General features: G+C 49.7%; 30 non-coding genes across 30 annotated transcripts; 20 read left to right on the top strand and 10 right to left on the bottom strand.

The window, feature by feature from the left end:
• Positions 1-1600: 1600 nt before the first annotated feature.
• On the top strand, positions 1601-1672 carry Trnat-ugu. The gene has a single exon. It is a non-coding gene; the product is annotated as a tRNA-Thr (tRNA).
• Positions 1673-2273: 601 nt separating this feature from the next.
• On the bottom strand, positions 2274-2346 carry Trnav-uac. The gene has a single exon. It is a non-coding gene; the product is annotated as a tRNA-Val (tRNA).
• A 235-nt stretch (positions 2347-2581) lies between these two features.
• Positions 2582-2653, top strand: Trnap-cgg. Its single transcript has one exon. It is a non-coding gene; the product is annotated as a tRNA-Pro (tRNA).
• A 1642-nt stretch (positions 2654-4295) lies between these two features.
• Positions 4296-4367, top strand: Trnat-ugu. Its single transcript has one exon. It is a non-coding gene; the product is annotated as a tRNA-Thr (tRNA).
• A 601-nt stretch (positions 4368-4968) lies between these two features.
• Trnav-uac lies at positions 4969-5041 on the bottom strand. The gene has a single exon. It is a non-coding gene; the product is annotated as a tRNA-Val (tRNA).
• Positions 5042-5276: 235 nt separating this feature from the next.
• Positions 5277-5348, top strand: Trnap-cgg. The gene has a single exon. It is a non-coding gene; the product is annotated as a tRNA-Pro (tRNA).
• Positions 5349-6987: 1639 nt separating this feature from the next.
• Trnat-ugu lies at positions 6988-7059 on the top strand. The gene has a single exon. It is a non-coding gene; the product is annotated as a tRNA-Thr (tRNA).
• Positions 7060-7660: 601 nt separating this feature from the next.
• Positions 7661-7733, bottom strand: Trnav-uac. Its single transcript has one exon. It is a non-coding gene; the product is annotated as a tRNA-Val (tRNA).
• A 235-nt stretch (positions 7734-7968) lies between these two features.
• On the top strand, positions 7969-8040 carry Trnap-cgg. Its single transcript has one exon. It is a non-coding gene; the product is annotated as a tRNA-Pro (tRNA).
• Positions 8041-9686: 1646 nt separating this feature from the next.
• Positions 9687-9758, top strand: Trnat-ugu. Its single transcript has one exon. It is a non-coding gene; the product is annotated as a tRNA-Thr (tRNA).
• Positions 9759-10359: 601 nt separating this feature from the next.
• Positions 10360-10432, bottom strand: Trnav-uac. The gene has a single exon. It is a non-coding gene; the product is annotated as a tRNA-Val (tRNA).
• A 235-nt stretch (positions 10433-10667) lies between these two features.
• On the top strand, positions 10668-10739 carry Trnap-cgg. Its single transcript has one exon. It is a non-coding gene; the product is annotated as a tRNA-Pro (tRNA).
• A 1646-nt stretch (positions 10740-12385) lies between these two features.
• Trnat-ugu lies at positions 12386-12457 on the top strand. The gene has a single exon. It is a non-coding gene; the product is annotated as a tRNA-Thr (tRNA).
• A 601-nt stretch (positions 12458-13058) lies between these two features.
• Positions 13059-13131, bottom strand: Trnav-uac. The gene has a single exon. It is a non-coding gene; the product is annotated as a tRNA-Val (tRNA).
• A 235-nt stretch (positions 13132-13366) lies between these two features.
• On the top strand, positions 13367-13438 carry Trnap-cgg. Its single transcript has one exon. It is a non-coding gene; the product is annotated as a tRNA-Pro (tRNA).
• Positions 13439-15078: 1640 nt separating this feature from the next.
• Trnat-ugu lies at positions 15079-15150 on the top strand. Its single transcript has one exon. It is a non-coding gene; the product is annotated as a tRNA-Thr (tRNA).
• A 601-nt stretch (positions 15151-15751) lies between these two features.
• Positions 15752-15824, bottom strand: Trnav-uac. The gene has a single exon. It is a non-coding gene; the product is annotated as a tRNA-Val (tRNA).
• A 235-nt stretch (positions 15825-16059) lies between these two features.
• Positions 16060-16131, top strand: Trnap-cgg. Its single transcript has one exon. It is a non-coding gene; the product is annotated as a tRNA-Pro (tRNA).
• A 1644-nt stretch (positions 16132-17775) lies between these two features.
• On the top strand, positions 17776-17847 carry Trnat-ugu. Its single transcript has one exon. It is a non-coding gene; the product is annotated as a tRNA-Thr (tRNA).
• Positions 17848-18448: 601 nt separating this feature from the next.
• Trnav-uac lies at positions 18449-18521 on the bottom strand. Its single transcript has one exon. It is a non-coding gene; the product is annotated as a tRNA-Val (tRNA).
• Positions 18522-18756: 235 nt separating this feature from the next.
• Positions 18757-18828, top strand: Trnap-cgg. Its single transcript has one exon. It is a non-coding gene; the product is annotated as a tRNA-Pro (tRNA).
• Positions 18829-20472: 1644 nt separating this feature from the next.
• Positions 20473-20544, top strand: Trnat-ugu. The gene has a single exon. It is a non-coding gene; the product is annotated as a tRNA-Thr (tRNA).
• Positions 20545-21145: 601 nt separating this feature from the next.
• Trnav-uac lies at positions 21146-21218 on the bottom strand. Its single transcript has one exon. It is a non-coding gene; the product is annotated as a tRNA-Val (tRNA).
• Positions 21219-21453: 235 nt separating this feature from the next.
• Positions 21454-21525, top strand: Trnap-cgg. The gene has a single exon. It is a non-coding gene; the product is annotated as a tRNA-Pro (tRNA).
• Positions 21526-23169: 1644 nt separating this feature from the next.
• Trnat-ugu lies at positions 23170-23241 on the top strand. Its single transcript has one exon. It is a non-coding gene; the product is annotated as a tRNA-Thr (tRNA).
• A 601-nt stretch (positions 23242-23842) lies between these two features.
• Positions 23843-23915, bottom strand: Trnav-uac. Its single transcript has one exon. It is a non-coding gene; the product is annotated as a tRNA-Val (tRNA).
• Positions 23916-24150: 235 nt separating this feature from the next.
• Trnap-cgg lies at positions 24151-24222 on the top strand. Its single transcript has one exon. It is a non-coding gene; the product is annotated as a tRNA-Pro (tRNA).
• A 1640-nt stretch (positions 24223-25862) lies between these two features.
• On the top strand, positions 25863-25934 carry Trnat-ugu. Its single transcript has one exon. It is a non-coding gene; the product is annotated as a tRNA-Thr (tRNA).
• A 601-nt stretch (positions 25935-26535) lies between these two features.
• Positions 26536-26608, bottom strand: Trnav-uac. Its single transcript has one exon. It is a non-coding gene; the product is annotated as a tRNA-Val (tRNA).
• Positions 26609-26843: 235 nt separating this feature from the next.
• Trnap-cgg lies at positions 26844-26915 on the top strand. The gene has a single exon. It is a non-coding gene; the product is annotated as a tRNA-Pro (tRNA).
• The last annotated feature ends 594 nt before the right edge of the window (positions 26916-27509 follow it).

The raw sequence follows: 27509 nt of genomic DNA, 5'->3' as shown, positions 1-27509 counted from the left end.
GGCGGCTGTTTCGCGCATTTCCAGGCCTCCAAGTCAGCGCTAAAATCCGACAACCAGTTCTGAAACCGTTTCATGTTTCATTTGAGCCATGTGCACCCTGCTGATGGAACGTTTGATTTAAATGGTCACAGTAGAGATCGTAGCAAGTGTCTTGCTGAGTGCGACGAAAACGGCTTTCCGCCCGCAATCCAACCGGGGACCTTCTGCGTGTTAGGCACGGCGCCTGGGCTCGGCGGCAGCTGCTGCTCTTTCTGTCCTTACGAGATACCGTCGATTCGCGCAGTCGCTATTGCAAAAGATGTCACTAAAGGCATTCGCTTCGTTAGCGGCACGGTGCCTGGGCTCGGCGGCAGCTCTACATGGAGGCACCAGCAGCCCAGCCAGGCCGCCGCCGGCACCGGCGCGCCACAGCGCAAGGAGCCGGCGGCCGCCCTGGAATGCCCCCTGTCGTTGCATATTCCACCCGCCTTATATCCTCTCCATGTCTGACTCACTACCCTAAATGACACTGCAGTCTACGTGCTTATTACTACCGCTTTTGGAAGAACCAAGGCGCAGCATTCTAGTGTCGAACCGGTATTGCAAATTTGGATTAAGCAAAATTTTATTGTGTGGTCGAGCGACAGCCTCATCTCGCTCTTCCTACATGATCGCCTCTTGTGCGGAATAATTCCTAGCGCGCCGATGGCTTCAGAGTTGGTCTTCTCGAACTTTTGCTTTCGCACTGCATTCCGCAATCTTTTCGTTATGAGTTGTGTGCTTCGGTTTCCCGACTTTCTTGTGTTTAGTGCGTTTGGCTTCTCTTAACCCCTAGCCACCGCTTGCCGAAATTTCCACACTGTCGTCCGTCGATCTGCAGAGCTCGATGAAGGCATCGCGGCCGTTCCTGAGCTCGTGGAACGGCCGAATCTGTAGTTGTTTCCAGATCTCTCCCACGCAACGGCCTCCCAGAAGCTTGGATTACAGAAGTACGCCACTACTCCCAGCCGGAGATTCACGTTTGAAAGCAGAATGACATGAGCTACACGCAGCTCCGATTTTTTTTTTTTTTTGTGTCTGACCTACTTTGAAAGACTTTGTAGTCGATTTACTTACTACTATCGCTGTTGGAAACCAGGTGATAACCACACAGTATTCTAGAGACGATGAGGTAATGAAAATTTAGAATAAGTAAAACAGTATCATAAGAAGTTGTGTGGTGGAGCAGCACATGCAATTCACGCTTCCTAGATAATCGTTACTGCATAGAATAATTCTGTTGTCTGCGGCGTCTTCAGTATCCGTCTTCTGGAAATTTTGCTTGCAGTATATCGTGCAATCTTTTCGTTATGAGTTGGTGCTTGGTTTCCCGATGTTCTTTTGTTTAGTGCATTCGCCTTCTCTTAACCCTGAGAAACCACATACCGAAACTGAGGCACTGCCGGCTGATCATAAGCAGTGCTCGATGAAGTTATTTCGCTTTCTGTTCGTTGCCTTTAATATTCTTCTCATCAGTGGTGAGTGCTGCCTGCAGAAAGCGTTTATCTTGCGAATTCACGTGAAAGTTTGTGTTCCCTGTGAGGTCCAATACTTGGGATTAACTTAACTGCTCCAGACAGGTGGCTCGTTGGTCTAGGGGTATGATTCCTGCTTTGTGTGCAGGAGGTCCCGGGTTCAAATCCCGGACGAGCCCTGCCATTTTGACCGTGCTGAAGAGTAGGTGGAACTCAGTCCCGGTTGCAGCTCCTCAATGAAGAGTAGACGCCTGTTATAGCACGTGGATATAACAAGAATGCGGCACCAGTAAAGTACGTAGGTGGAATTCGATAGAAACGCAGACGGTAATTTTGCATGCAACGGAAAACAAGGTTGTCTTTGCGGAATATGTGCACCGTGAGTGGAGATTCAGCTTAATTGTGCGACAGTCTACCCTCATCTTACTAGCGACGGCAACAACCAAGGGGTGGCATGTAAGATTGAGCGTGGCTAAGAGTTTCTCATTATTAGTTAGCATCACACTTTGACAGAGCTGTGACAAGGCGAGTAGGGTGAGCTCAGGAAAGCCAGTAGCAAGCGCACTTGAAGTAGCCCAGAAGAACCGGATTATAAATTTTGCCAGCCATAATGGAGCTAGGGGCGTTCTCAGTTACCAAATACCGGTGCAATAAGAGAGCAACAGTATTTGACAGTAAAATGACGCCCTATCCGTCTAGCATACGACATTGCTTGTCTCTGCATACGCGGACGTGAGGTCATCTCGGAAATGAAATCCGAAATATAGATTAAAATTGTTGTGTTCCCGCCCGGGATCGAACCGGGGACCTTCTGCGTGTAAAGCAGACGTGATAACCGCTACACCACGGAAACGACGGTCGTTTTCATGTACCACCCGGAGACTCGTAATAGCAACAGTTTCTCTTCTGTGTTAGCAAGGGCATCGGCTACGAGCTCCCTCCGATTCGTGAAGTTCCTATAGTAAAAGACGTCGATAAAAACAATCCAACCGCGACAGACAGGGAGAACGCTGGCTGAGCTGCAGCCCTACATGGTGAGACCATCAAAGGTGGCGTCATTCACATGCAGTGCGTTTTCGGAACGAATAGGCTCGTTGGTCTAGGGGTATGATTCCTGCTTCGGGTGCAGGAGGTCCCGGGTTCAAATCCCGGACGAGCCCTTGCGTTTTGTACAACGGTGTGGCAACAAATCGCATGGCGGCGGCTGTTTCGCGCATTTCCAGGCCTCCAAGTCAGCGCTAAAATCCGACAACCAGTTCTGAAACCGTTTCATGTTTCATTTGAGCCATGTGCACCCTGCTGATGGAACGTTTGATTTAAATGGTCACAGTAGAGATCGTAGCAAGTGTCTTGCTGAGTGCGACGAAAACGGCTTTCCGCCCGCAATCCAACCGGGGACCTTCTGCGTGTTAGGCACGGCGCCTGGGCTCGGCGGCAGCTGCTGCTCTTTCTGTCCTTACGAGATACCGTCGATTCGCGCAGTCGCTATTGCAAAAGATGTCACTAAAGGCATTCGCTTCGTTAGCGGCACGGTGCCTGGGCTCGGCGGCAGCTCTACATGGAGGCACCAGCAGCCCAGCCAGGCCGCCGCCGGCACCGGCGCGCCACAGCGCAAGGAGCCGGCGGCCGCCCTGGAATGCCCCCTGTCGTTGCATATTCCACCCGCCTTATATCCTCTCCATGTCTGACTCACTACCCTAAATGACACTGCAGTCTACGTGCTTATTACTACCGCTTTTGGAAGAACCAAGGCGCAGCATTCTAGTGTCGAACCGGTATTGCAAATTTGGATTAAGCAAAATTTTATTGTGTGGTCGAGCGACAGCCTCATCTCGCTCTTCCTACATGATCGCCTCTTGTGCGGAATAATTCCTAGCGCGCCGATGGCTTCAGAGTTGGTCTTCTCGAACTTTTGCTTTCGCACTGCATTCCGCAATCTTTTCGTTATGAGTTGTGTGCTTCGGTTTCCCGACTTTCTTGTGTTTAGTGCGTTTGGCTTCTCTTAACCCCTAGCCACCGCTTGCCGAAATTTCCACACTGTCGTCCGTCGATCTGCAGAGCTCGATGAAGGCATCGCGGCCGTTCCTGAGCTCGTGGAACGGCCGAATCTGTAGTTGTTTCCAGATCTCTCCCACGCAACGGCCTCCCAGAAGCTTGGATTACAGAAGTACGCCACTACTCCCAGCCGGAGATTCACGTTTGAAAGCAGAATGACATGAGCTACACGCAGCTCCGATTTTTTTTTTTTTTTTTTGTGTCTGACCTACTTTGAAAGACTTTGTAGTCGATTTACTTACTACTATCGCTGTTGGAAACCAGGTGATAACCACACAGTATTCTAGAGACGATGAGGTAATGAAAATTTAGAATAAGTAAAACAGTATCATAAGAAGTTGTGTGGTGGAGCAGCACATGCAATTCACGGTTCCTAGATAATCGTTACTGCATAGAATAATTCTGTTGTCTGCGGCGTCTTCAGTATCCGTCTTCTGGAAATTTTGCTTGCAGTATATCGTGCAATCTTTTCGTTATGAGTTGGTGCTTGGTTTCCCGATGTTCTTTTGTTTAGTGCATTCGCCTTCTCTTAACCCTGAGAAACCACATACCGAAACTGAGGCACTGCCGGCTGATCATAAGCAGTGCTCGATGAAGTTATTTCGCTTTCTGTTCGTTGCCTTTAATATTCTTCTCATCAGTGGTGAGTGCTGCCTGCAGAAAGCGTTTATCTTGCGAATTCACGTGAAAGTTTGTGTTCCCTGTGAGGTCCAATACTTGGGATTAACTTAACTGCTCCAGACAGGTGGCTCGTTGGTCTAGGGGTATGATTCCTGCTTTGTGTGCAGGAGGTCCCGGGTTCAAATCCCGGACGAGCCCTGCCATTTTGACCGTGCTGAAGAGTAGGTGGAACTCAGTCCCGGTTGCAGCTCCTCAATGAAGAGTAGACGCCTGTTATAGCACGTGGATATAACAAGAATGCGGCACCAGTAAAGTACGTAGGTGGAATTCGATAGAAACGCAGACGGTAATTTTGCATGCAACGGAAAACAAGGTTGTCTTTGCGGAATATGTGCACCGTGAGTGGAGATTCAGCTTAATTGTGCGACAGTCTACCCTCATCTTACTAGCGACGGCAACAACCAAGGGGTGGCATGTAAGATTGAGCGTGGCTAAGAGTTTCTCATTATTAGTTAGCATCACACTTTGACAGAGCTGTGACAAGGCGAGTAGGGTGAGCTCAGGAAAGCCAGTAGCAAGCGCACTTGAAGTAGCCCAGAAGAACCGGATTATAAATTTTGCCAGCCATAATGGAGCTAGGGGCGTTCTCAGTTACCAAATACCGGTGCAATAAGAGAGCAACAGTATTTGACAGTAAAATGACGCCCTATCCGTCTAGCATACGACATTGCTTGTCTCTGCATACGCGGACGTGAGGTCATCTCGGAAATGAAATCCGAAATATAGATTAAAATTGTTGTGTTCCCGCCCGGGATCGAACCGGGGACCTTCTGCGTGTAAAGCAGACGTGATAACCGCTACACCACGGAAACGACGGTCGTTTTCATGTACCACCCGGAGACTCGTAATAGCAACAGTTTGTCTTCTGTGTTAGCAAGGGCATCGGCTACGAGCTCCCTCCGATTCGTGAAGTTCCTATAGTAAAAGACGTCGATAAAAACAATCCAACCGCGACAGACAGGGAGAACGCTGGCTGAGCTGCAGCCCTACATGGTGAGACCATCAAAGGTGGCGTCATTCACATGCAGTGCGTTTTCGGAACGAATAGGCTCGTTGGTCTAGGGGTATGATTCCTGCTTCGGGTGCAGGAGGTCCCGGGTTCAAATCCCGGACGAGCCCTTGCGTTTTGTACAACGGTGTGGCAACAAATCGCATGGCGGCGGCTGTTTCGCGCATTTCCAGGCCTCCAAGTCAGCGCTAAAATCCGACAACCAGTTCTGAAACCGTTTCATGTTTCATTTGAGCCATGTGCACCCTGCTGATGGAACGTTTGATTTAAATGGTCACAGTAGAGATCGTAGCAAGTGTCTTGCTGAGTGCGACGAAAACGGCTTTCCGCCCGCAATCCAACCGGGGACCTTCTGCGTGTTAGGCACGGCGCCTGGGCTCGGCGGCAGCTGCTGCTCTTTCTGTCCTTACGAGATACCGTCGATTCGCGCAGTCGCTATTGCAAAAGATGTCACTAAAGGCATTCGCTTCGTTAGCGGCACGGTGCCTGGGCTCGGCGGCAGCTCTACATGGAGGCACCAGCAGCCCAGCCAGGCCGCCGCCGGCACCGGCGCGCCACAGCGCAAGGAGCCGGCGGCCGCCCTGGAATGCCCCCTGTCGTTGCATATTCCACCCGCCTTATATCCTCTCCATGTCTGACTCACTACCCTAAATGACACTGCAGTCTACGTGCTTATTACTACCGCTTTTGGAAGAACCAAGGCGCAGCATTCTAGTGTCGAACCGGTATTGCAAATTTGGATTAAGCAAAATTTTATTGTGTGGTCGAGCGACAGCCTCATCTCGCTCTTCCTACATGATCGCCTCTTGTGCGGAATAATTCCTAGCGCGCCGATGGCTTCAGAGTTGGTCTTCTCGAACTTTTGCTTTCGCACTGCATTCCGCAATCTTTTCGTTATGAGTTGTGTGCTTCGGTTTCCCGACTTTCTTGTGTTTAGTGCGTTTGGCTTCTCTTAACCCCTAGCCACCGCTTGCCGAAATTTCCACACTGTCGTCCGTCGATCTGCAGAGCTCGATGAAGGCATCGCGGCCGTTCCTGAGCTCGTGGAACGGCCGAATCTGTAGTTGTTTCCAGATCTCTCCCACGCAACGGCCTCCCAGAAGCTTGGATTACAGAAGTACGCCACTACTCCCAGCCGGAGATTCACGTTTGAAAGCAGAATGACATGAGCTACACGCAGCTCCGATTTTTTTTTTTTTTTGTGTCTGACCTACTTTGAAAGACTTTGTAGTCGATTTACTTACTACTATCGCTGTTGGAAACCAGGTGATAACCACACAGTATTCTAGAGACGATGAGGTAATGAAAATTTAGAATAAGTAAAACAGTATCATAAGAAGTTGTGTGGTGGAGCAGCACATGCAATTCACGCTTCCTAGATAATCGTTACTGCATAGAATAATTCTGTTGTCTGCGGCGTCTTCAGTATCCGTCTTCTGGAAATTTTGCTTGCAGTATATCGTGCAATCTTTTCGTTATGAGTTGGTGCTTGGTTTCCCGATGTTCTTTTGTTTAGTGCATTCGCCTTCTCTTAACCCTGAGAAACCACATACCGAAACTGAGGCACTGCCGGCTGATCATAAGCAGTGCTCGATGAAGTTATTTCGCTTTCTGTTCGTTGCCTTTAATATTCTTCTCATCAGTGGTGAGTGCTGCCTGCAGAAAGCGTTTATCTTGCGAATTCACGTGAAAGTTTGTGTTCCCTGTGAGGTCCAATACTTGGGATTAACTTAACTGCTCCAGACAGGTGGCTCGTTGGTCTAGGGGTATGATTCCTGCTTTGTGTGCAGGAGGTCCCGGGTTCAAATCCCGGACGAGCCCTGCCATTTTGACCGTGCTGAAGAGTAGGTGGAACTCAGTCCCGGTTGCAGCTCCTCAATGAAGAGTAGACGCCTGTTATAGCACGTGGATATAACAAGAATGCGGCACCAGTAAAGTACGTAGGTGGAATTCGATAGAAACGCAGACGGTAATTTTGCATGCAACGGAAAACAAGGTTGTCTTTGCGGAATATGTGCACCGTGAGTGGAGATTCAGCTTAATTGTGCGACAGTCTACCCTCATCTTACTAGCGACGGCAACAACCAAGGGGTGGCATGTAAGATTGAGCGTGGCTAAGAGTTTCTCATTATTAGTTAGCATCACACTTTGACAGAGCTGTGACAAGGCGAGTAGGGTGAGCTCAGGAAAGCCAGTAGCAAGCGCACTTGAAGTAGCCCAGAAGAACCGGATTATAAATTTTGCCAGCCATAATGGAGCTAGGGGCGTTCTCAGTTACCAAATACCGGTGCAATAAGAGAGCAACAGTATTTGACAGTAAAATGACGCCCTATCCGTCTAGCATACGACATTGCTTGTCTCTGCATACGCGGACGTGAGGTCATCTCGGAAATGAAATCCGAAATATAGATTAAAATTGTTGTGTTCCCGCCCGGGATCGAACCGGGGACCTTCTGCGTGTAAAGCAGACGTGATAACCGCTACACCACGGAAACGACGGTCGTTTTCATGTACCACCCGGAGACTCGTAATAGCAACAGTTTGTCTTCTGTGTTAGCAAGGGCATCGGCTACGAGCTCCCTCCGATTCGTGAAGTTCCTATAGTAAAAGACGTCGATAAAAACAATCCAACCGCGACAGACAGGGAGAACGCTGGCTGAGCTGCAGCCCTACATGGTGAGACCATCAAAGGTGGCGTCATTCACATGCAGTGCGTTTTCGGAACGAATAGGCTCGTTGGTCTAGGGGTATGATTCCTGCTTCGGGTGCAGGAGGTCCCGGGTTCAAATCCCGGACGAGCCCTTGCGTTTTGTACAACGGTGTGGCAACAAATCGCATGGCGGCGGCTGTTTCGCGCATTTCCAGGCCTCCAAGTCAGCGCTAAAATCCGACAACCAGTTCTGAAACCGTTTCATGTTTCATTTGAGCCATGTGCACCCTGCTGATGGAACGTTTGATTTAAATGGTCACAGTAGAGATCGTAGCAAGTGTCTTGCTGAGTGCGACGAAAACGGCTTTCCGCCCGCAATCCAACCGGGGACCTTCTGCGTGTTAGGCACGGCGCCTGGGCTCGGCGGCAGCTGCTGCTCTTTCTGTCCTTACGAGATACCGTCGATTCGCGCAGTCGCTATTGCAAAAGATGTCACTAAAGGCATTCGCTTCGTTAGCGGCACGGTGCCTGGGCTCGGCGGCAGCTCTACATGGAGGCACCAGCAGCCCAGCCAGGCCGCCGCCGGCACCGGCGCGCCACAGCGCAAGGAGCCGGCGGCCGCCCTGGAATGCCCCCTGTCGTTGCATATTCCACCCGCCTTATATCCTCTCCATGTCTGACTCACTACCCTAAATGACACTGCAGTCTACGTGCTTATTACTACCGCTTTTGGAAGAACCAAGGCGCAGCATTCTAGTGTCGAACCGGTATTGCAAATTTGGATTAAGCAAAATTTTATTGTGTGGTCGAGCGACAGCCTCATCTCGCTCTTCCTACATGATCGCCTCTTGTGCGGAATAATTCCTAGCGCGCCGATGGCTTCAGAGTTGGTCTTCTCGAACTTTTGCTTTCGCACTGCATTCCGCAATCTTTTCGTTATGAGTTGTGTGCTTCGGTTTCCCGACTTTCTTGTGTTTAGTGCGTTTGGCTTCTCTTAACCCCTAGCCACCGCTTGCCGAAATTTCCACACTGTCGTCCGTCGATCTGCAGAGCTCGATGAAGGCATCGCGGCCGTTCCTGAGCTCGTGGAACGGCCGAATCTGTAGTTGTTTCCAGATCTCTCCCACGCAACGGCCTCCCAGAAGCTTGGATTACAGAAGTACGCCACTACTCCCAGCCGGAGATTCACCTTTGAAAGCAGAATGACATGAGCTACACGCAGCTCCGATTTTTTTTTTTTTTTTTTTTTTGTGTCTGACCTACTTTGAAAGACTTTGTAGTCGATTTACTTACTACTATCGCTGTTGGAAACCAGGTGATAACCACACAGTATTCTAGAGACGATGAGGTAATGAAAATTTAGAATAAGTAAAACAGTATCATAAGAAGTTGTGTGGTGGAGCAGCACATGCAATTCACGGTTCCTAGATAATCGTTACTGCATAGAATAATTCTGTTGTCTGCGGCGTCTTCAGTATCCGTCTTCTGGAAATTTTGCTTGCAGTATATCGTGCAATCTTTTCGTTATGAGTTGGTGCTTGGTTTCCCGATGTTCTTTTGTTTAGTGCATTCGCCTTCTCTTAACCCTGAGAAACCACATACCGAAACTGAGGCACTGCCGGCTGATCATAAGCAGTGCTCGATGAAGTTATTTCGCTTTCTGTTCGTTGCCTTTAATATTCTTCTCATCAGTGGTGAGTGCTGCCTGCAGAAAGCGTTTATCTTGCGAATTCACGTGAAAGTTTGTGTTCCCTGTGAGGTCCAATACTTGGGATTAACTTAACTGCTCCAGACAGGTGGCTCGTTGGTCTAGGGGTATGATTCCTGCTTTGTGTGCAGGAGGTCCCGGGTTCAAATCCCGGACGAGCCCTGCCATTTTGACCGTGCTGAAGAGTAGGTGGAACTCAGTCCCGGTTGCAGCTCCTCAATGAAGAGTAGACGCCTGTTATAGCACGTGGATATAACAAGAATGCGGCACCAGTAAAGTACGTAGGTGGAATTCGATAGAAACGCAGACGGTAATTTTGCATGCAACGGAAAACAAGGTTGTCTTTGCGGAATATGTGCACCGTGAGTGGAGATTCAGCTTAATTGTGCGACAGTCTACCCTCATCTTACTAGCGACGGCAACAACCAAGGGGTGGCATGTAAGATTGAGCGTGGCTAAGAGTTTCTCATTATTAGTTAGCATCACACTTTGACAGAGCTGTGACAAGGCGAGTAGGGTGAGCTCAGGAAAGCCAGTAGCAAGCGCACTTGAAGTAGCCCAGAAGAACCGGATTATAAATTTTGCCAGCCATAATGGAGCTAGGGGCGTTCTCAGTTACCAAATACCGGTGCAATAAGAGAGCAACAGTATTTGACAGTAAAATGACGCCCTATCCGTCTAGCATACGACATTGCTTGTCTCTGCATACGCGGACGTGAGGTCATCTCGGAAATGAAATCCGAAATATAGATTAAAATTGTTGTGTTCCCGCCCGGGATCGAACCGGGGACCTTCTGCGTGTAAAGCAGACGTGATAACCGCTACACCACGGAAACGACGGTCGTTTTCATGTACCACCCGGAGACTCGTAATAGCAACAGTTTGTCTTCTGTGTTAGCAAGGGCATCGGCTACGAGCTCCCTCCGATTCGTGAAGTTCCTATAGTAAAAGACGTCGATAAAAACAATCCAACCGCGACAGACAGGGAGAACGCTGGCTGAGCTGCAGCCCTACATGGTGAGACCATCAAAGGTGGCGTCATTCACATGCAGTGCGTTTTCGGAACGAATAGGCTCGTTGGTCTAGGGGTATGATTCCTGCTTCGGGTGCAGGAGGTCCCGGGTTCAAATCCCGGACGAGCCCTTGCGTTTTGTACAACGGTGTGGCAACAAATCGCATGGCGGCGGCTGTTTCGCGCATTTCCAGGCCTCCAAGTCAGCGCTAAAATCCGACAACCAGTTCTGAAACCGTTTCATGTTTCATTTGAGCCATGTGCACCCTGCTGATGGAACGTTTGATTTAAATGGTCACAGTAGAGATCGTAGCAAGTGTCTTGCTGAGTGCGACGAAAACGGCTTTCCGCCCGCAATCCAACCGGGGACCTTCTGCGTGTTAGGCACGGCGCCTGGGCTCGGCGGCAGCTGCTGCTCTTTCTGTCCTTACGAGATACCGTCGATTCGCGCAGTCGCTATTGCAAAAGATGTCACTAAAGGCATTCGCTTCGTTAGCGGCACGGTGCCTGGGCTCGGCGGCAGCTCTACATGGAGGCACCAGCAGCCCAGCCAGGCCGCCGCCGGCACCGGCGCGCCACAGCGCAAGGAGCCGGCGGCCGCCCTGGAATGCCCCCTGTCGTTGCATATTCCACCCGCCTTATATCCTCTCCATGTCTGACTCACTACCCTAAATGACACTGCAGTCTACGTGCTTATTACTACCGCTTTTGGAAGAACCAAGGCGCAGCATTCTAGTGTCGAACCGGTATTGCAAATTTGGATTAAGCAAAATTTTATTGTGTGGTCGAGCGACAGCCTCATCTCGCTCTTCCTACATGATCGCCTCTTGTGCGGAATAATTCCTAGCGCGCCGATGGCTTCAGAGTTGGTCTTCTCGAACTTTTGCTTTCGCACTGCATTCCGCAATCTTTTCGTTATGAGTTGTGTGCTTCGGTTTCCCGACTTTCTTGTGTTTAGTGCGTTTGGCTTCTCTTAACCCCTAGCCACCGCTTGCCGAAATTTCCACACTGTCGTCCGTCGATCTGCAGAGCTCGATGAAGGCATCGCGGCCGTTCCTGAGCTCGTGGAACGGCCGAATCTGTAGTTGTTTCCAGATCTCTCCCACGCAACGGCCTCCCAGAAGCTTGGATTACAGAAGTACGCCACTACTCCCAGCCGGAGATTCACCTTTGAAAGCAGAATGACATGAGCTACACGCAGCTCCGATTTTTTTTTTTTTTTTTTTTTTGTGTCTGACCTACTTTGAAAGACTTTGTAGTCGATTTACTTACTACTATCGCTGTTGGAAACCAGGTGATAACCACACAGTATTCTAGAGACGATGAGGTAATGAAAATTTAGAATAAGTAAAACAGTATCATAAGAAGTTGTGTGGTGGAGCAGCACATGCAATTCACGGTTCCTAGATAATCGTTACTGCATAGAATAATTCTGTTGTCTGCGGCGTCTTCAGTATCCGTCTTCTGGAAATTTTGCTTGCAGTATATCGTGCAATCTTTTCGTTATGAGTTGGTGCTTGGTTTCCCGATGTTCTTTTGTTTAGTGCATTCGCCTTCTCTTAACCCTGAGAAACCACATACCGAAACTGAGGCACTGCCGGCTGATCATAAGCAGTGCTCGATGAAGTTATTTCGCTTTCTGTTCGTTGCCTTTAATATTCTTCTCATCAGTGGTGAGTGCTGCCTGCAGAAAGCGTTTATCTTGCGAATTCACGTGAAAGTTTGTGTTCCCTGTGAGGTCCAATACTTGGGATTAACTTAACTGCTCCAGACAGGTGGCTCGTTGGTCTAGGGGTATGATTCCTGCTTTGTGTGCAGGAGGTCCCGGGTTCAAATCCCGGACGAGCCCTGCCATTTTGACCGTGCTGAAGAGTAGGTGGAACTCAGTCCCGGTTGCAGCTCCTCAATGAAGAGTAGACGCCTGTTATAGCACGTGGATATAACAAGAATGCGGCACCAGTAAAGTACGTAGGTGGAATTCGATAGAAACGCAGACGGTAATTTTGCATGCAACGGAAAACAAGGTTGTCTTTGCGGAATATGTGCACCGTGAGTGGAGATTCAGCTTAATTGTGCGACAGTCTACCCTCATCTTACTAGCGACGGCAACAACCAAGGGGTGGCATGTAAGATTGAGCGTGGCTAAGAGTTTCTCATTATTAGTTAGCATCACACTTTGACAGAGCTGTGACAAGGCGAGTAGGGTGAGCTCAGGAAAGCCAGTAGCAAGCGCACTTGAAGTAGCCCAGAAGAACCGGATTATAAATTTTGCCAGCCATAATGGAGCTAGGGGCGTTCTCAGTTACCAAATACCGGTGCAATAAGAGAGCAACAGTATTTGACAGTAAAATGACGCCCTATCCGTCTAGCATACGACATTGCTTGTCTCTGCATACGCGGACGTGAGGTCATCTCGGAAATGAAATCCGAAATATAGATTAAAATTGTTGTGTTCCCGCCCGGGATCGAACCGGGGACCTTCTGCGTGTAAAGCAGACGTGATAACCGCTACACCACGGAAACGACGGTCGTTTTCATGTACCACCCGGAGACTCGTAATAGCAACAGTTTGTCTTCTGTGTTAGCAAGGGCATCGGCTACGAGCTCCCTCCGATTCGTGAAGTTCCTATAGTAAAAGACGTCGATAAAAACAATCCAACCGCGACAGACAGGGAGAACGCTGGCTGAGCTGCAGCCCTACATGGTGAGACCATCAAAGGTGGCGTCATTCACATGCAGTGCGTTTTCGGAACGAATAGGCTCGTTGGTCTAGGGGTATGATTCCTGCTTCGGGTGCAGGAGGTCCCGGGTTCAAATCCCGGACGAGCCCTTGCGTTTTGTACAACGGTGTGGCAACAAATCGCATGGCGGCGGCTGTTTCGCGCATTTCCAGGCCTCCAAGTCAGCGCTAAAATCCGACAACCAGTTCTGAAACCGTTTCATGTTTCATTTGAGCCATGTGCACCCTGCTGATGGAACGTTTGATTTAAATGGTCACAGTAGAGATCGTAGCAAGTGTCTTGCTGAGTGCGACGAAAACGGCTTTCCGCCCGCAATCCAACCGGGGACCTTCTGCGTGTTAGGCACGGCGCCTGGGCTCGGCGGCAGCTGCTGCTCTTTCTGTCCTTACGAGATACCGTCGATTCGCGCAGTCGCTATTGCAAAAGATGTCACTAAAGGCATTCGCTTCGTTAGCGGCACGGTGCCTGGGCTCGGCGGCAGCTCTACATGGAGGCACCAGCAGCCCAGCCAGGCCGCCGCCGGCACCGGCGCGCCACAGCGCAAGGAGCCGGCGGCCGCCCTGGAATGCCCCCTGTCGTTGCATATTCCACCCGCCTTATATCCTCTCCATGTCTGACTCACTACCCTAAATGACACTGCAGTCTACGTGCTTATTACTACCGCTTTTGGAAGAACCAAGGCGCAGCATTCTAGTGTCGAACCGGTATTGCAAATTTGGATTAAGCAAAATTTTATTGTGTGGTCGAGCGACAGCCTCATCTCGCTCTTCCTACATGATCGCCTCTTGTGCGGAATAATTCCTAGCGCGCCGATGGCTTCAGAGTTGGTCTTCTCGAACTTTTGCTTTCGCACTGCATTCCGCAATCTTTTCGTTATGAGTTGTGTGCTTCGGTTTCCCGACTTTCTTGTGTTTAGTGCGTTTGGCTTCTCTTAACCCCTAGCCACCGCTTGCCGAAATTTCCACACTGTCGTCCGTCGATCTGCAGAGCTCGATGAAGGCATCGCGGCCGTTCCTGAGCTCGTGGAACGGCCGAATCTGTAGTTGTTTCCAGATCTCTCCCACGCAACGGCCTCCCAGAAGCTTGGATTACAGAAGTACGCCACTACTCCCAGCCGGAGATTCACGTTTGAAAGCAGAATGACATGAGCTACACGCAGCTCCGATTTTTTTTTTTTTTTTGTGTCTGACCTACTTTGAAAGACTTTGTAGTCGATTTACTTACTACTATCGCTGTTGGAAACCAGGTGATAACCACACAGTATTCTAGAGACGATGAGGTAATGAAAATTTAGAATAAGTAAAACAGTATCATAAGAAGTTGTGTGGTGGAGCAGCACATGCAATTCACGGTTCCTAGATAATCGTTACTGCATAGAATAATTCTGTTGTCTGCGGCGTCTTCAGTATCCGTCTTCTGGAAATTTTGCTTGCAGTATATCGTGCAATCTTTTCGTTATGAGTTGGTGCTTGGTTTCCCGATGTTCTTTTGTTTAGTGCATTCGCCTTCTCTTAACCCTGAGAAACCACATACCGAAACTGAGGCACTGCCGGCTGATCATAAGCAGTGCTCGATGAAGTTATTTCGCTTTCTGTTCGTTGCCTTTAATATTCTTCTCATCAGTGGTGAGTGCTGCCTGCAGAAAGCGTTTATCTTGCGAATTCACGTGAAAGTTTGTGTTCCCTGTGAGGTCCAATACTTGGGATTAACTTAACTGCTCCAGACAGGTGGCTCGTTGGTCTAGGGGTATGATTCCTGCTTTGTGTGCAGGAGGTCCCGGGTTCAAATCCCGGACGAGCCCTGCCATTTTGACCGTGCTGAAGAGTAGGTGGAACTCAGTCCCGGTTGCAGCTCCTCAATGAAGAGTAGACGCCTGTTATAGCACGTGGATATAACAAGAATGCGGCACCAGTAAAGTACGTAGGTGGAATTCGATAGAAACGCAGACGGTAATTTTGCATGCAACGGAAAACAAGGTTGTCTTTGCGGAATATGTGCACCGTGAGTGGAGATTCAGCTTAATTGTGCGACAGTCTACCCTCATCTTACTAGCGACGGCAACAACCAAGGGGTGGCATGTAAGATTGAGCGTGGCTAAGAGTTTCTCATTATTAGTTAGCATCACACTTTGACAGAGCTGTGACAAGGCGAGTAGGGTGAGCTCAGGAAAGCCAGTAGCAAGCGCACTTGAAGTAGCCCAGAAGAACCGGATTATAAATTTTGCCAGCCATAATGGAGCTAGGGGCGTTCTCAGTTACCAAATACCGGTGCAATAAGAGAGCAACAGTATTTGACAGTAAAATGACGCCCTATCCGTCTAGCATACGACATTGCTTGTCTCTGCATACGCGGACGTGAGGTCATCTCGGAAATGAAATCCGAAATATAGATTAAAATTGTTGTGTTCCCGCCCGGGATCGAACCGGGGACCTTCTGCGTGTAAAGCAGACGTGATAACCGCTACACCACGGAAACGACGGTCGTTTTCATGTACCACCCGGAGACTCGTAATAGCAACAGTTTGTCTTCTGTGTTAGCAAGGGCATCGGCTACGAGCTCCCTCCGATTCGTGAAGTTCCTATAGTAAAAGACGTCGATAAAAACAATCCAACCGCGACAGACAGGGAGAACGCTGGCTGAGCTGCAGCCCTACATGGTGAGACCATCAAAGGTGGCGTCATTCACATGCAGTGCGTTTTCGGAACGAATAGGCTCGTTGGTCTAGGGGTATGATTCCTGCTTCGGGTGCAGGAGGTCCCGGGTTCAAATCCCGGACGAGCCCTTGCGTTTTGTACAACGGTGTGGCAACAAATCGCATGGCGGCGGCTGTTTCGCGCATTTCCAGGCCTCCAAGTCAGCGCTAAAATCCGACAACCAGTTCTGAAACCGTTTCATGTTTCATTTGAGCCATGTGCACCCTGCTGATGGAACGTTTGATTTAAATGGTCACAGTAGAGATCGTAGCAAGTGTCTTGCTGAGTGCGACGAAAACGGCTTTCCGCCCGCAATCCAACCGGGGACCTTCTGCGTGTTAGGCACGGCGCCTGGGCTCGGCGGCAGCTGCTGCTCTTTCTGTCCTTACGAGATACCGTCGATTCGCGCAGTCGCTATTGCAAAAGATGTCACTAAAGGCAATCGCTTCGTTAGCGGCACGGTGCCTGGGCTCGGCGGCAGCTCTACATGGAGGCACCAGCAGCCCAGCCAGGCCGCCGCCGGCACCGGCGCGCCACAGCGCAAGGAGCCGGCGGCCGCCCTGGAATGCCCCCTGTCGTTGCATATTCCACCCGCCTTATATCCTCTCCATGTCTGACTCACTACCCTAAATGACACTGCAGTCTACGTGCTTATTACTACCGCTTTTGGAAGAACCAAGGCGCAGCATTCTAGTGTCGAACCGGTATTGCAAATTTGGATTAAGCAAAATTTTATTGTGTGGTCGAGCGACAGCCTCATCTCGCTCTTCCTACATGATCGCCTCTTGTGCGGAATAATTCCTAGCGCGCCGATGGCTTCAGAGTTGGTCTTCTCGAACTTTTGCTTTCGCACTGCATTCCGCAATCTTTTCGTTATGAGTTGTGTGCTTCGGTTTCCCGACTTTCTTGTGTTTAGTGCGTTTGGCTTCTCTTAACCCCTAGCCACCGCTTGCCGAAATTTCCACACTGTCGTCCGTCGATCTGCAGAGCTCGATGAAGGCATCGCGGCCGTTCCTGAGCTCGTGGAACGGCCGAATCTGTAGTTGTTTCCAGATCTCTCCCACGCAACGGCCTCCCAGAAGCTTGGATTACAGAAGTACGCCACTACTCCCAGCCGGAGATTCACGTTTGAAAGCAGAATGACATGAGCTACACGCAGCTCCGATTTTTTTTTTTTTTTTTTTTGTGTCTGACCTACTTTGAAAGACTTTGTAGTCGATTTACTTACTACTATCGCTGTTGGAAACCAGGTGATAACCACACAGTATTCTAGAGACGATGAGGTAATGAAAATTTAGAATAAGTAAAACAGTATCATAAGAAGTTGTGTGGTGGAGCAGCACATGCAATTCACGGTTCCTAGATAATCGTTACTGCATAGAATAATTCTGTTGTCTGCGGCGTCTTCAGTATCCGTCTTCTGGAAATTTTGCTTGCAGTATATCGTGCAATCTTTTCGTTATGAGTTGGTGCTTGGTTTCCCGATGTTCTTTTGTTTAGTGCATTCGCCTTCTCTTAACCCTGAGAAACCACATACCGAAACTGAGGCACTGCCGGCTGATCATAAGCAGTGCTCGATGAAGTTATTTCGCTTTCTGTTCGTTGCCTTTAATATTCTTCTCATCAGTGGTGAGTGCTGCCTGCAGAAAGCGTTTATCTTGCGAATTCACGTGAAAGTTTGTGTTCCCTGTGAGGTCCAATACTTGGGATTAACTTAACTGCTCCAGACAGGTGGCTCGTTGGTCTAGGGGTATGATTCCTGCTTTGTGTGCAGGAGGTCCCGGGTTCAAATCCCGGACGAGCCCTGCCATTTTGACCGTGCTGAAGAGTAGGTGGAACTCAGTCCCGGTTGCAGCTCCTCAATGAAGAGTAGACGCCTGTTATAGCACGTGGATATAACAAGAATGCGGCACCAGTAAAGTACGTAGGTGGAATTCGATAGAAACGCAGACGGTAATTTTGCATGCAACGGAAAACAAGGTTGTCTTTGCGGAATATGTGCACCGTGAGTGGAGATTCAGCTTAATTGTGCGACAGTCTACCCTCATCTTACTAGCGACGGCAACAACCAAGGGGTGGCATGTAAGATTGAGCGTGGCTAAGAGTTTCTCATTATTAGTTAGCATCACACTTTGACAGAGCTGTGACAAGGCGAGTAGGGTGAGCTCAGGAAAGCCAGTAGCAAGCGCACTTGAAGTAGCCCAGAAGAACCGGATTATAAATTTTGCCAGCCATAATGGAGCTAGGGGCGTTCTCAGTTACCAAATACCGGTGCAATAAGAGAGCAACAGTATTTGACAGTAAAATGACGCCCTATCCGTCTAGCATACGACATTGCTTGTCTCTGCATACGCGGACGTGAGGTCATCTCGGAAATGAAATCCGAAATATAGATTAAAATTGTTGTGTTCCCGCCCGGGATCGAACCGGGGACCTTCTGCGTGTAAAGCAGACGTGATAACCGCTACACCACGGAAACGACGGTCGTTTTCATGTACCACCCGGAGACTCGTAATAGCAACAGTTTGTCTTCTGTGTTAGCAAGGGCATCGGCTACGAGCTCCCTCCGATTCGTGAAGTTCCTATAGTAAAAGACGTCGATAAAAACAATCCAACCGCGACAGACAGGGAGAACGCTGGCTGAGCTGCAGCCCTACATGGTGAGACCATCAAAGGTGGCGTCATTCACATGCAGTGCGTTTTCGGAACGAATAGGCTCGTTGGTCTAGGGGTATGATTCCTGCTTCGGGTGCAGGAGGTCCCGGGTTCAAATCCCGGACGAGCCCTTGCGTTTTGTACAACGGTGTGGCAACAAATCGCATGGCGGCGGCTGTTTCGCGCATTTCCAGGCCTCCAAGTCAGCGCTAAAATCCGACAACCAGTTCTGAAACCGTTTCATGTTTCATTTGAGCCATGTGCACCCTGCTGATGGAACGTTTGATTTAAATGGTCACAGTAGAGATCGTAGCAAGTGTCTTGCTGAGTGCGACGAAAACGGCTTTCCGCCCGCAATCCAACCGGGGACCTTCTGCGTGTTAGGCACGGCGCCTGGGCTCGGCGGCAGCTGCTGCTCTTTCTGTCCTTACGAGATACCGTCGATTCGCGCAGTCGCTATTGCAAAAGATGTCACTAAAGGCATTCGCTTCGTTAGCGGCACGGTGCCTGGGCTCGGCGGCAGCTCTACATGGAGGCACCAGCAGCCCAGCCAGGCCGCCGCCGGCACCGGCGCGCCACAGCGCAAGGAGCCGGCGGCCGCCCTGGAATGCCCCCTGTCGTTGCATATTCCACCCGCCTTATATCCTCTCCATGTCTGACTCACTACCCTAAATGACACTGCAGTCTACGTGCTTATTACTACCGCTTTTGGAAGAACCAAGGCGCAGCATTCTAGTGTCGAACCGGTATTGCAAATTTGGATTAAGCAAAATTTTATTGTGTGGTCGAGCGACAGCCTCATCTCGCTCTTCCTACATGATCGCCTCTTGTGCGGAATAATTCCTAGCGCGCCGATGGCTTCAGAGTTGGTCTTCTCGAACTTTTGCTTTCGCACTGCATTCCGCAATCTTTTCGTTATGAGTTGTGTGCTTCGGTTTCCCGACTTTCTTGTGTTTAGTGCGTTTGGCTTCTCTTAACCCCTAGCCACCGCTTGCCGAAATTTCCACACTGTCGTCCGTCGATCTGCAGAGCTCGATGAAGGCATCGCGGCCGTTCCTGAGCTCGTGGAACGGCCGAATCTGTAGTTGTTTCCAGATCTCTCCCACGCAACGGCCTCCCAGAAGCTTGGATTACAGAAGTACGCCACTACTCCCAGCCGGAGATTCACGTTTGAAAGCAGAATGACATGAGCTACACGCAGCTCCGATTTTTTTTTTTTTTTTTTTTGTGTCTGACCTACTTTGAAAGACTTTGTAGTCGATTTACTTACTACTATCGCTGTTGGAAACCAGGTGATAACCACACAGTATTCTAGAGACGATGAGGTAATGAAAATTTAGAATAAGTAAAACAGTATCATAAGAAGTTGTGTGGTGGAGCAGCACATGCAATTCACGGTTCCTAGATAATCGTTACTGCATAGAATAATTCTGTTGTCTGCGGCGTCTTCAGTATCCGTCTTCTGGAAATTTTGCTTGCAGTATATCGTGCAATCTTTTCGTTATGAGTTGGTGCTTGGTTTCCCGATGTTCTTTTGTTTAGTGCATTCGCCTTCTCTTAACCCTGAGAAACCACATACCGAAACTGAGGCACTGCCGGCTGATCATAAGCAGTGCTCGATGAAGTTATTTCGCTTTCTGTTCGTTGCCTTTAATATTCTTCTCATCAGTGGTGAGTGCTGCCTGCAGAAAGCGTTTATCTTGCGAATTCACGTGAAAGTTTGTGTTCCCTGTGAGGTCCAATACTTGGGATTAACTTAACTGCTCCAGACAGGTGGCTCGTTGGTCTAGGGGTATGATTCCTGCTTTGTGTGCAGGAGGTCCCGGGTTCAAATCCCGGACGAGCCCTGCCATTTTGACCGTGCTGAAGAGTAGGTGGAACTCAGTCCCGGTTGCAGCTCCTCAATGAAGAGTAGACGCCTGTTATAGCACGTGGATATAACAAGAATGCGGCACCAGTAAAGTACGTAGGTGGAATTCGATAGAAACGCAGACGGTAATTTTGCATGCAACGGAAAACAAGGTTGTCTTTGCGGAATATGTGCACCGTGAGTGGAGATTCAGCTTAATTGTGCGACAGTCTACCCTCATCTTACTAGCGACGGCAACAACCAAGGGGTGGCATGTAAGATTGAGCGTGGCTAAGAGTTTCTCATTATTAGTTAGCATCACACTTTGACAGAGCTGTGACAAGGCGAGTAGGGTGAGCTCAGGAAAGCCAGTAGCAAGCGCACTTGAAGTAGCCCAGAAGAACCGGATTATAAATTTTGCCAGCCATAATGGAGCTAGGGGCGTTCTCAGTTACCAAATACCGGTGCAATAAGAGAGCAACAGTATTTGACAGTAAAATGACGCCCTATCCGTCTAGCATACGACATTGCTTGTCTCTGCATACGCGGACGTGAGGTCATCTCGGAAATGAAATCCGAAATATAGATTAAAATTGTTGTGTTCCCGCCCGGGATCGAACCGGGGACCTTCTGCGTGTAAAGCAGACGTGATAACCGCTACACCACGGAAACGACGGTCGTTTTCATGTACCACCCGGAGACTCGTAATAGCAACAGTTTGTCTTCTGTGTTAGCAAGGGCATCGGCTACGAGCTCCCTCCGATTCGTGAAGTTCCTATAGTAAAAGACGTCGATAAAAACAATCCAACCGCGACAGACAGGGAGAACGCTGGCTGAGCTGCAGCCCTACATGGTGAGACCATCAAAGGTGGCGTCATTCACATGCAGTGCGTTTTCGGAACGAATAGGCTCGTTGGTCTAGGGGTATGATTCCTGCTTCGGGTGCAGGAGGTCCCGGGTTCAAATCCCGGACGAGCCCTTGCGTTTTGTACAACGGTGTGGCAACAAATCGCATGGCGGCGGCTGTTTCGCGCATTTCCAGGCCTCCAAGTCAGCGCTAAAATCCGACAACCAGTTCTGAAACCGTTTCATGTTTCATTTGAGCCATGTGCACCCTGCTGATGGAACGTTTGATTTAAATGGTCACAGTAGAGATCGTAGCAAGTGTCTTGCTGAGTGCGACGAAAACGGCTTTCCGCCCGCAATCCAACCGGGGACCTTCTGCGTGTTAGGCACGGCGCCTGGGCTCGGCGGCAGCTGCTGCTCTTTCTGTCCTTACGAGATACCGTCGATTCGCGCAGTCGCTATTGCAAAAGATGTCACTAAAGGCATTCGCTTCGTTAGCGGCACGGTGCCTGGGCTCGGCGGCAGCTCTACATGGAGGCACCAGCAGCCCAGCCAGGCCGCCGCCGGCACCGGCGCGCCACAGCGCAAGGAGCCGGCGGCCGCCCTGGAATGCCCCCTGTCGTTGCATATTCCACCCGCCTTATATCCTCTCCATGTCTGACTCACTACCCTAAATGACACTGCAGTCTACGTGCTTATTACTACCGCTTTTGGAAGAACCAAGGCGCAGCATTCTAGTGTCGAACCGGTATTGCAAATTTGGATTAAGCAAAATTTTATTGTGTGGTCGAGCGACAGCCTCATCTCGCTCTTCCTACATGATCGCCTCTTGTGCGGAATAATTCCTAGCGCGCCGATGGCTTCAGAGTTGGTCTTCTCGAACTTTTGCTTTCGCACTGCATTCCGCAATCTTTTCGTTATGAGTTGTGTGCTTCGGTTTCCCGACTTTCTTGTGTTTAGTGCGTTTGGCTTCTCTTAACCCCTAGCCACCGCTTGCCGAAATTTCCACACTGTCGTCCGTCGATCTGCAGAGCTCGATGAAGGCATCGCGGCCGTTCCTGAGCTCGTGGAACGGCCGAATCTGTAGTTGTTTCCAGATCTCTCCCACGCAACGGCCTCCCAGAAGCTTGGATTACAGAAGTACGCCACTACTCCCAGCCGGAGATTCATGTTTGAAAGCAGAATGACATGAGCTACACGCAGCTCCGATTTTTTTTTTTTTTTTTTTTGTGTCTGACCTACTTTGAAAGACTTTGTAGTCGATTTACTTACTACTATCGCTGTTGGAAACCAGGTGATAACCACACAGTATTCTAGAGACGATGAGGTAATGAAAATTTAGAATAAGTAAAACAGTATCATAAGAAGTTGTGTGGTGGAGCAGCACATGCAATTCACGGTTCCTAGATAATCGTTACTGCATAGAATAATTCTGTTGTCTGCGGCGTCTTCAGTATCCGTCTTCTGGAAATTTTGCTTGCAGTATATCGTGCAATCTTTTCGTTATGAGTTGGTGCTTGGTTTCCCGATGTTCTTTTGTTTAGTGCATTCGCCTTCTCTTAACCCTGAGAAACCACATACCGAAACTGAGGCACTGCCGGCTGATCATAAGCAGTGCTCGATGAAGTTATTTCGCTTTCTGTTCGTTGCCTTTAATATTCTTCTCATCAGTGGTGAGTGCTGCCTGCAGAAAGCGTTTATCTTGCGAATTCACGTGAAAGTTTGTGTTCCCTGTGAGGTCCAATACTTGGGATTAACTTAACTGCTCCAGACAGGTGGCTCGTTGGTCTAGGGGTATGATTCCTGCTTTGTGTGCAGGAGGTCCCGGGTTCAAATCCCGGACGAGCCCTGCCATTTTGACCGTGCTGAAGAGTAGGTGGAACTCAGTCCCGGTTGCAGCTCCTCAATGAAGAGTAGACGCCTGTTATAGCACGTGGATATAACAAGAATGCGGCACCAGTAAAGTACGTAGGTGGAATTCGATAGAAACGCAGACGGTAATTTTGCATGCAACGGAAAACAAGGTTGTCTTTGCGGAATATGTGCACCGTGAGTGGAGATTCAGCTTAATTGTGCGACAGTCTACCCTCATCTTACTAGCGACGGCAACAACCAAGGGGTGGCATGTAAGATTGAGCGTGGCTAAGAGTTTCTCATTATTAGTTAGCATCACACTTTGACAGAGCTGTGACAAGGCGAGTAGGGTGAGCTCAGGAAAGCCAGTAGCAAGCGCACTTGAAGTAGCCCAGAAGAACCGGATTATAAATTTTGCCAGCCATAATGGAGCTAGGGGCGTTCTCAGTTACCAAATACCGGTGCAATAAGAGAGCAACAGTATTTGACAGTAAAATGACGCCCTATCCGTCTAGCATACGACATTGCTTGTCTCTGCATACGCGGACGTGAGGTCATCTCGGAAATGAAATCCGAAATATAGATTAAAATTGTTGTGTTCCCGCCCGGGATCGAACCGGGGACCTTCTGCGTGTAAAGCAGACGTGATAACCGCTACACCACGGAAACGACGGTCGTTTTCATGTACCACCCGGAGACTCGTAATAGCAACAGTTTGTCTTCTGTGTTAGCAAGGGCATCGGCTACGAGCTCCCTCCGATTCGTGAAGTTCCTATAGTAAAAGACGTCGATAAAAACAATCCAACCGCGACAGACAGGGAGAACGCTGGCTGAGCTGCAGCCCTACATGGTGAGACCATCAAAGGTGGCGTCATTCACATGCAGTGCGTTTTCGGAACGAATAGGCTCGTTGGTCTAGGGGTATGATTCCTGCTTCGGGTGCAGGAGGTCCCGGGTTCAAATCCCGGACGAGCCCTTGCGTTTTGTACAACGGTGTGGCAACAAATCGCATGGCGGCGGCTGTTTCGCGCATTTCCAGGCCTCCAAGTCAGCGCTAAAATCCGACAACCAGTTCTGAAACCGTTTCATGTTTCATTTGAGCCATGTGCACCCTGCTGATGGAACGTTTGATTTAAATGGTCACAGTAGAGATCGTAGCAAGTGTCTTGCTGAGTGCGACGAAAACGGCTTTCCGCCCGCAATCCAACCGGGGACCTTCTGCGTGTTAGGCACGGCGCCTGGGCTCGGCGGCAGCTGCTGCTCTTTCTGTCCTTACGAGATACCGTCGATTCGCGCAGTCGCTATTGCAAAAGATGTCACTAAAGGCATTCGCTTCGTTAGCGGCACGGTGCCTGGGCTCGGCGGCAGCTCTACATGGAGGCACCAGCAGCCCAGCCAGGCCGCCGCCGGCACCGGCGCGCCACAGCGCAAGGAGCCGGCGGCCGCCCTGGAATGCCCCCTGTCGTTGCATATTCCACCCGCCTTATATCCTCTCCATGTCTGACTCACTACCCTAAATGACACTGCAGTCTACGTGCTTATTACTACCGCTTTTGGAAGAACCAAGGCGCAGCATTCTAGTGTCGAACCGGTATTGCAAATTTGGATTAAGCAAAATTTTATTGTGTGGTCGAGCGACAGCCTCATCTCGCTCTTCCTACATGATCGCCTCTTGTGCGGAATAATTCCTAGCGCGCCGATGGCTTCAGAGTTGGTCTTCTCGAACTTTTGCTTTCGCACTGCATTCCGCAATCTTTTCGTTATGAGTTGTGTGCTTCGGTTTCCCGACTTTCTTGTGTTTAGTGCGTTTGGCTTCTCTTAACCCCTAGCCACCGCTTGCCGAAATTTCCACACTGTCGTCCGTCGATCTGCAGAGCTCGATGAAGGCATCGCGGCCGTTCCTGAGCTCGTGGAACGGCCGAATCTGTAGTTGTTTCCAGATCTCTCCCACGCAACGGCCTCCCAGAAGCTTGGATTACAGAAGTACGCCACTACTCCCAGCCGGAGATTCACGTTTGAAAGCAGAATGACATGAGCTACACGCAGCTCCGATTTTTTTTTTTTTTTTGTGTCTGACCTACTTTGAAAGACTTTGTAGTCGATTTACTTACTACTATCGCTGTTGGAAACCAGGTGATAACCACACAGTATTCTAGAGACGATGAGGTAATGAAAATTTAGAATAAGTAAAACAGTATCATAAGAAGTTGTGTGGTGGAGCAGCACATGCAATTCACGGTTCCTAGATAATCGTTACTGCATAGAATAATTCTGTTGTCTGCGGCGTCTTCAGTATCCGTCTTCTGGAAATTTTGCTTGCAGTATATCGTGCAATCTTTTCGTTATGAGTTGGTGCTTGGTTTCCCGATGTTCTTTTGTTTAGTGCATTCGCCTTCTCTTAACCCTGAGAAACCACATACCGAAACTGAGGCACTGCCGGCTGATCATAAGCAGTGCTCGATGAAGTTATTTCGCTTTCTGTTCGTTGCCTTTAATATTCTTCTCATCAGTGGTGAGTGCTGCCTGCAGAAAGCGTTTATCTTGCGAATTCACGTGAAAGTTTGTGTTCCCTGTGAGGTCCAATACTTGGGATTAACTTAACTGCTCCAGACAGGTGGCTCGTTGGTCTAGGGGTATGATTCCTGCTTTGTGTGCAGGAGGTCCCGGGTTCAAATCCCGGACGAGCCCTGCCATTTTGACCGTGCTGAAGAGTAGGTGGAACTCAGTCCCGGTTGCAGCTCCTCAATGAAGAGTAGACGCCTGTTATAGCACGTGGATATAACAAGAATGCGGCACCAGTAAAGTACGTAGGTGGAATTCGATAGAAACGCAGACGGTAATTTTGCATGCAACGGAAAACAAGGTTGTCTTTGCGGAATATGTGCACCGTGAGTGGAGATTCAGCTTAATTGTGCGACAGTCTACCCTCATCTTACTAGCGACGGCAACAACCAAGGGGTGGCATGTAAGATTGAGCGTGGCTAAGAGTTTCTCATTATTAGTTAGCATCACACTTTGACAGAGCTGTGACAAGGCGAGTAGGGTGAGCTCAGGAAAGCCAGTAGCAAGCGCACTTGAAGTAGCCCAGAAGAACCGGATTATAAATTTTGCCAGCCATAATGGAGCTAGGGGCGTTCTCAGTTACCAAATACCGGTGCAATAAGAGAGCAACAGTATTTGACAGTAAAATGACGCCCTATCCGTCTAGCATACGACATTGCTTGTCTCTGCATACGCGGACGTGAGGTCATCTCGGAAATGAAATCCGAAATATAGATTAAAATTGTTGTGTTCCCGCCCGGGATCGAACCGGGGACCTTCTGCGTGTAAAGCAGACGTGATAACCGCTACACCACGGAAACGACGGTCGTTTTCATGTACCACCCGGAGACTCGTAATAGCAACAGTTTGTCTTCTGTGTTAGCAAGGGCATCGGCTACGAGCTCCCTCCGATTCGTGAAGTTCCTATAGTAAAAGACGTCGATAAAAACAATCCAACCGCGACAGACAGGGAGAACGCTGGCTGAGCTGCAGCCCTACATGGTGAGACCATCAAAGGTGGCGTCATTCACATGCAGTGCGTTTTCGGAACGAATAGGCTCGTTGGTCTAGGGGTATGATTCCTGCTTCGGGTGCAGGAGGTCCCGGGTTCAAATCCCGGACGAGCCCTTGCGTTTTGTACAACGGTGTGGCAACAAATCGCATGGCGGCGGCTGTTTCGCGCATTTCCAGGCCTCCAAGTCAGCGCTAAAATCCGACAACCAGTTCTGAAACCGTTTCATGTTTCATTTGAGCCATGTGCACCCTGCTGATGGAACGTTTGATTTAAATGGTCACAGTAGAGATCGTAGCAAGTGTCTTGCTGAGTGCGACGAAAACGGCTTTCCGCCCGCAATCCAACCGGGGACCTTCTGCGTGTTAGGCACGGCGCCTGGGCTCGGCGGCAGCTGCTGCTCTTTCTGTCCTTACGAGATACCGTCGATTCGCGCAGTCGCTATTGCAAAAGATGTCACTAAAGGCATTCGCTTCGTTAGCGGCACGGTGCCTGGGCTCGGCGGCAGCTCTACATGGAGGCACCAGCAGCCCAGCCAGGCCGCCGCCGGCACCGGCGCGCCACAGCGCAAGGAGCCGGCGGCCGCCCTGGAATGCCCCCTGTCGTTGCATATTCCACCCGCCTTATATCCTCTCCATGTCTGACTCACTACCCTAAATGACACTGCAGTCTACGTGCTTATTACTACCGCTTTTGGAAGAACCAAGGCG

The sequence above is a fragment of the Schistocerca piceifrons genome, chromosome 2 (genome assembly GCF_021461385.2).
Source record: "Schistocerca piceifrons isolate TAMUIC-IGC-003096 chromosome 2, iqSchPice1.1, whole genome shotgun sequence".
Classification (NCBI taxonomy): Eukaryota; Metazoa; Arthropoda; class Insecta; order Orthoptera; family Acrididae; genus Schistocerca; species Schistocerca piceifrons.
The sequence above is the reverse complement of the archived record's forward strand: the minus strand, read 5'-3'. Positions and strand labels throughout refer to the sequence as shown.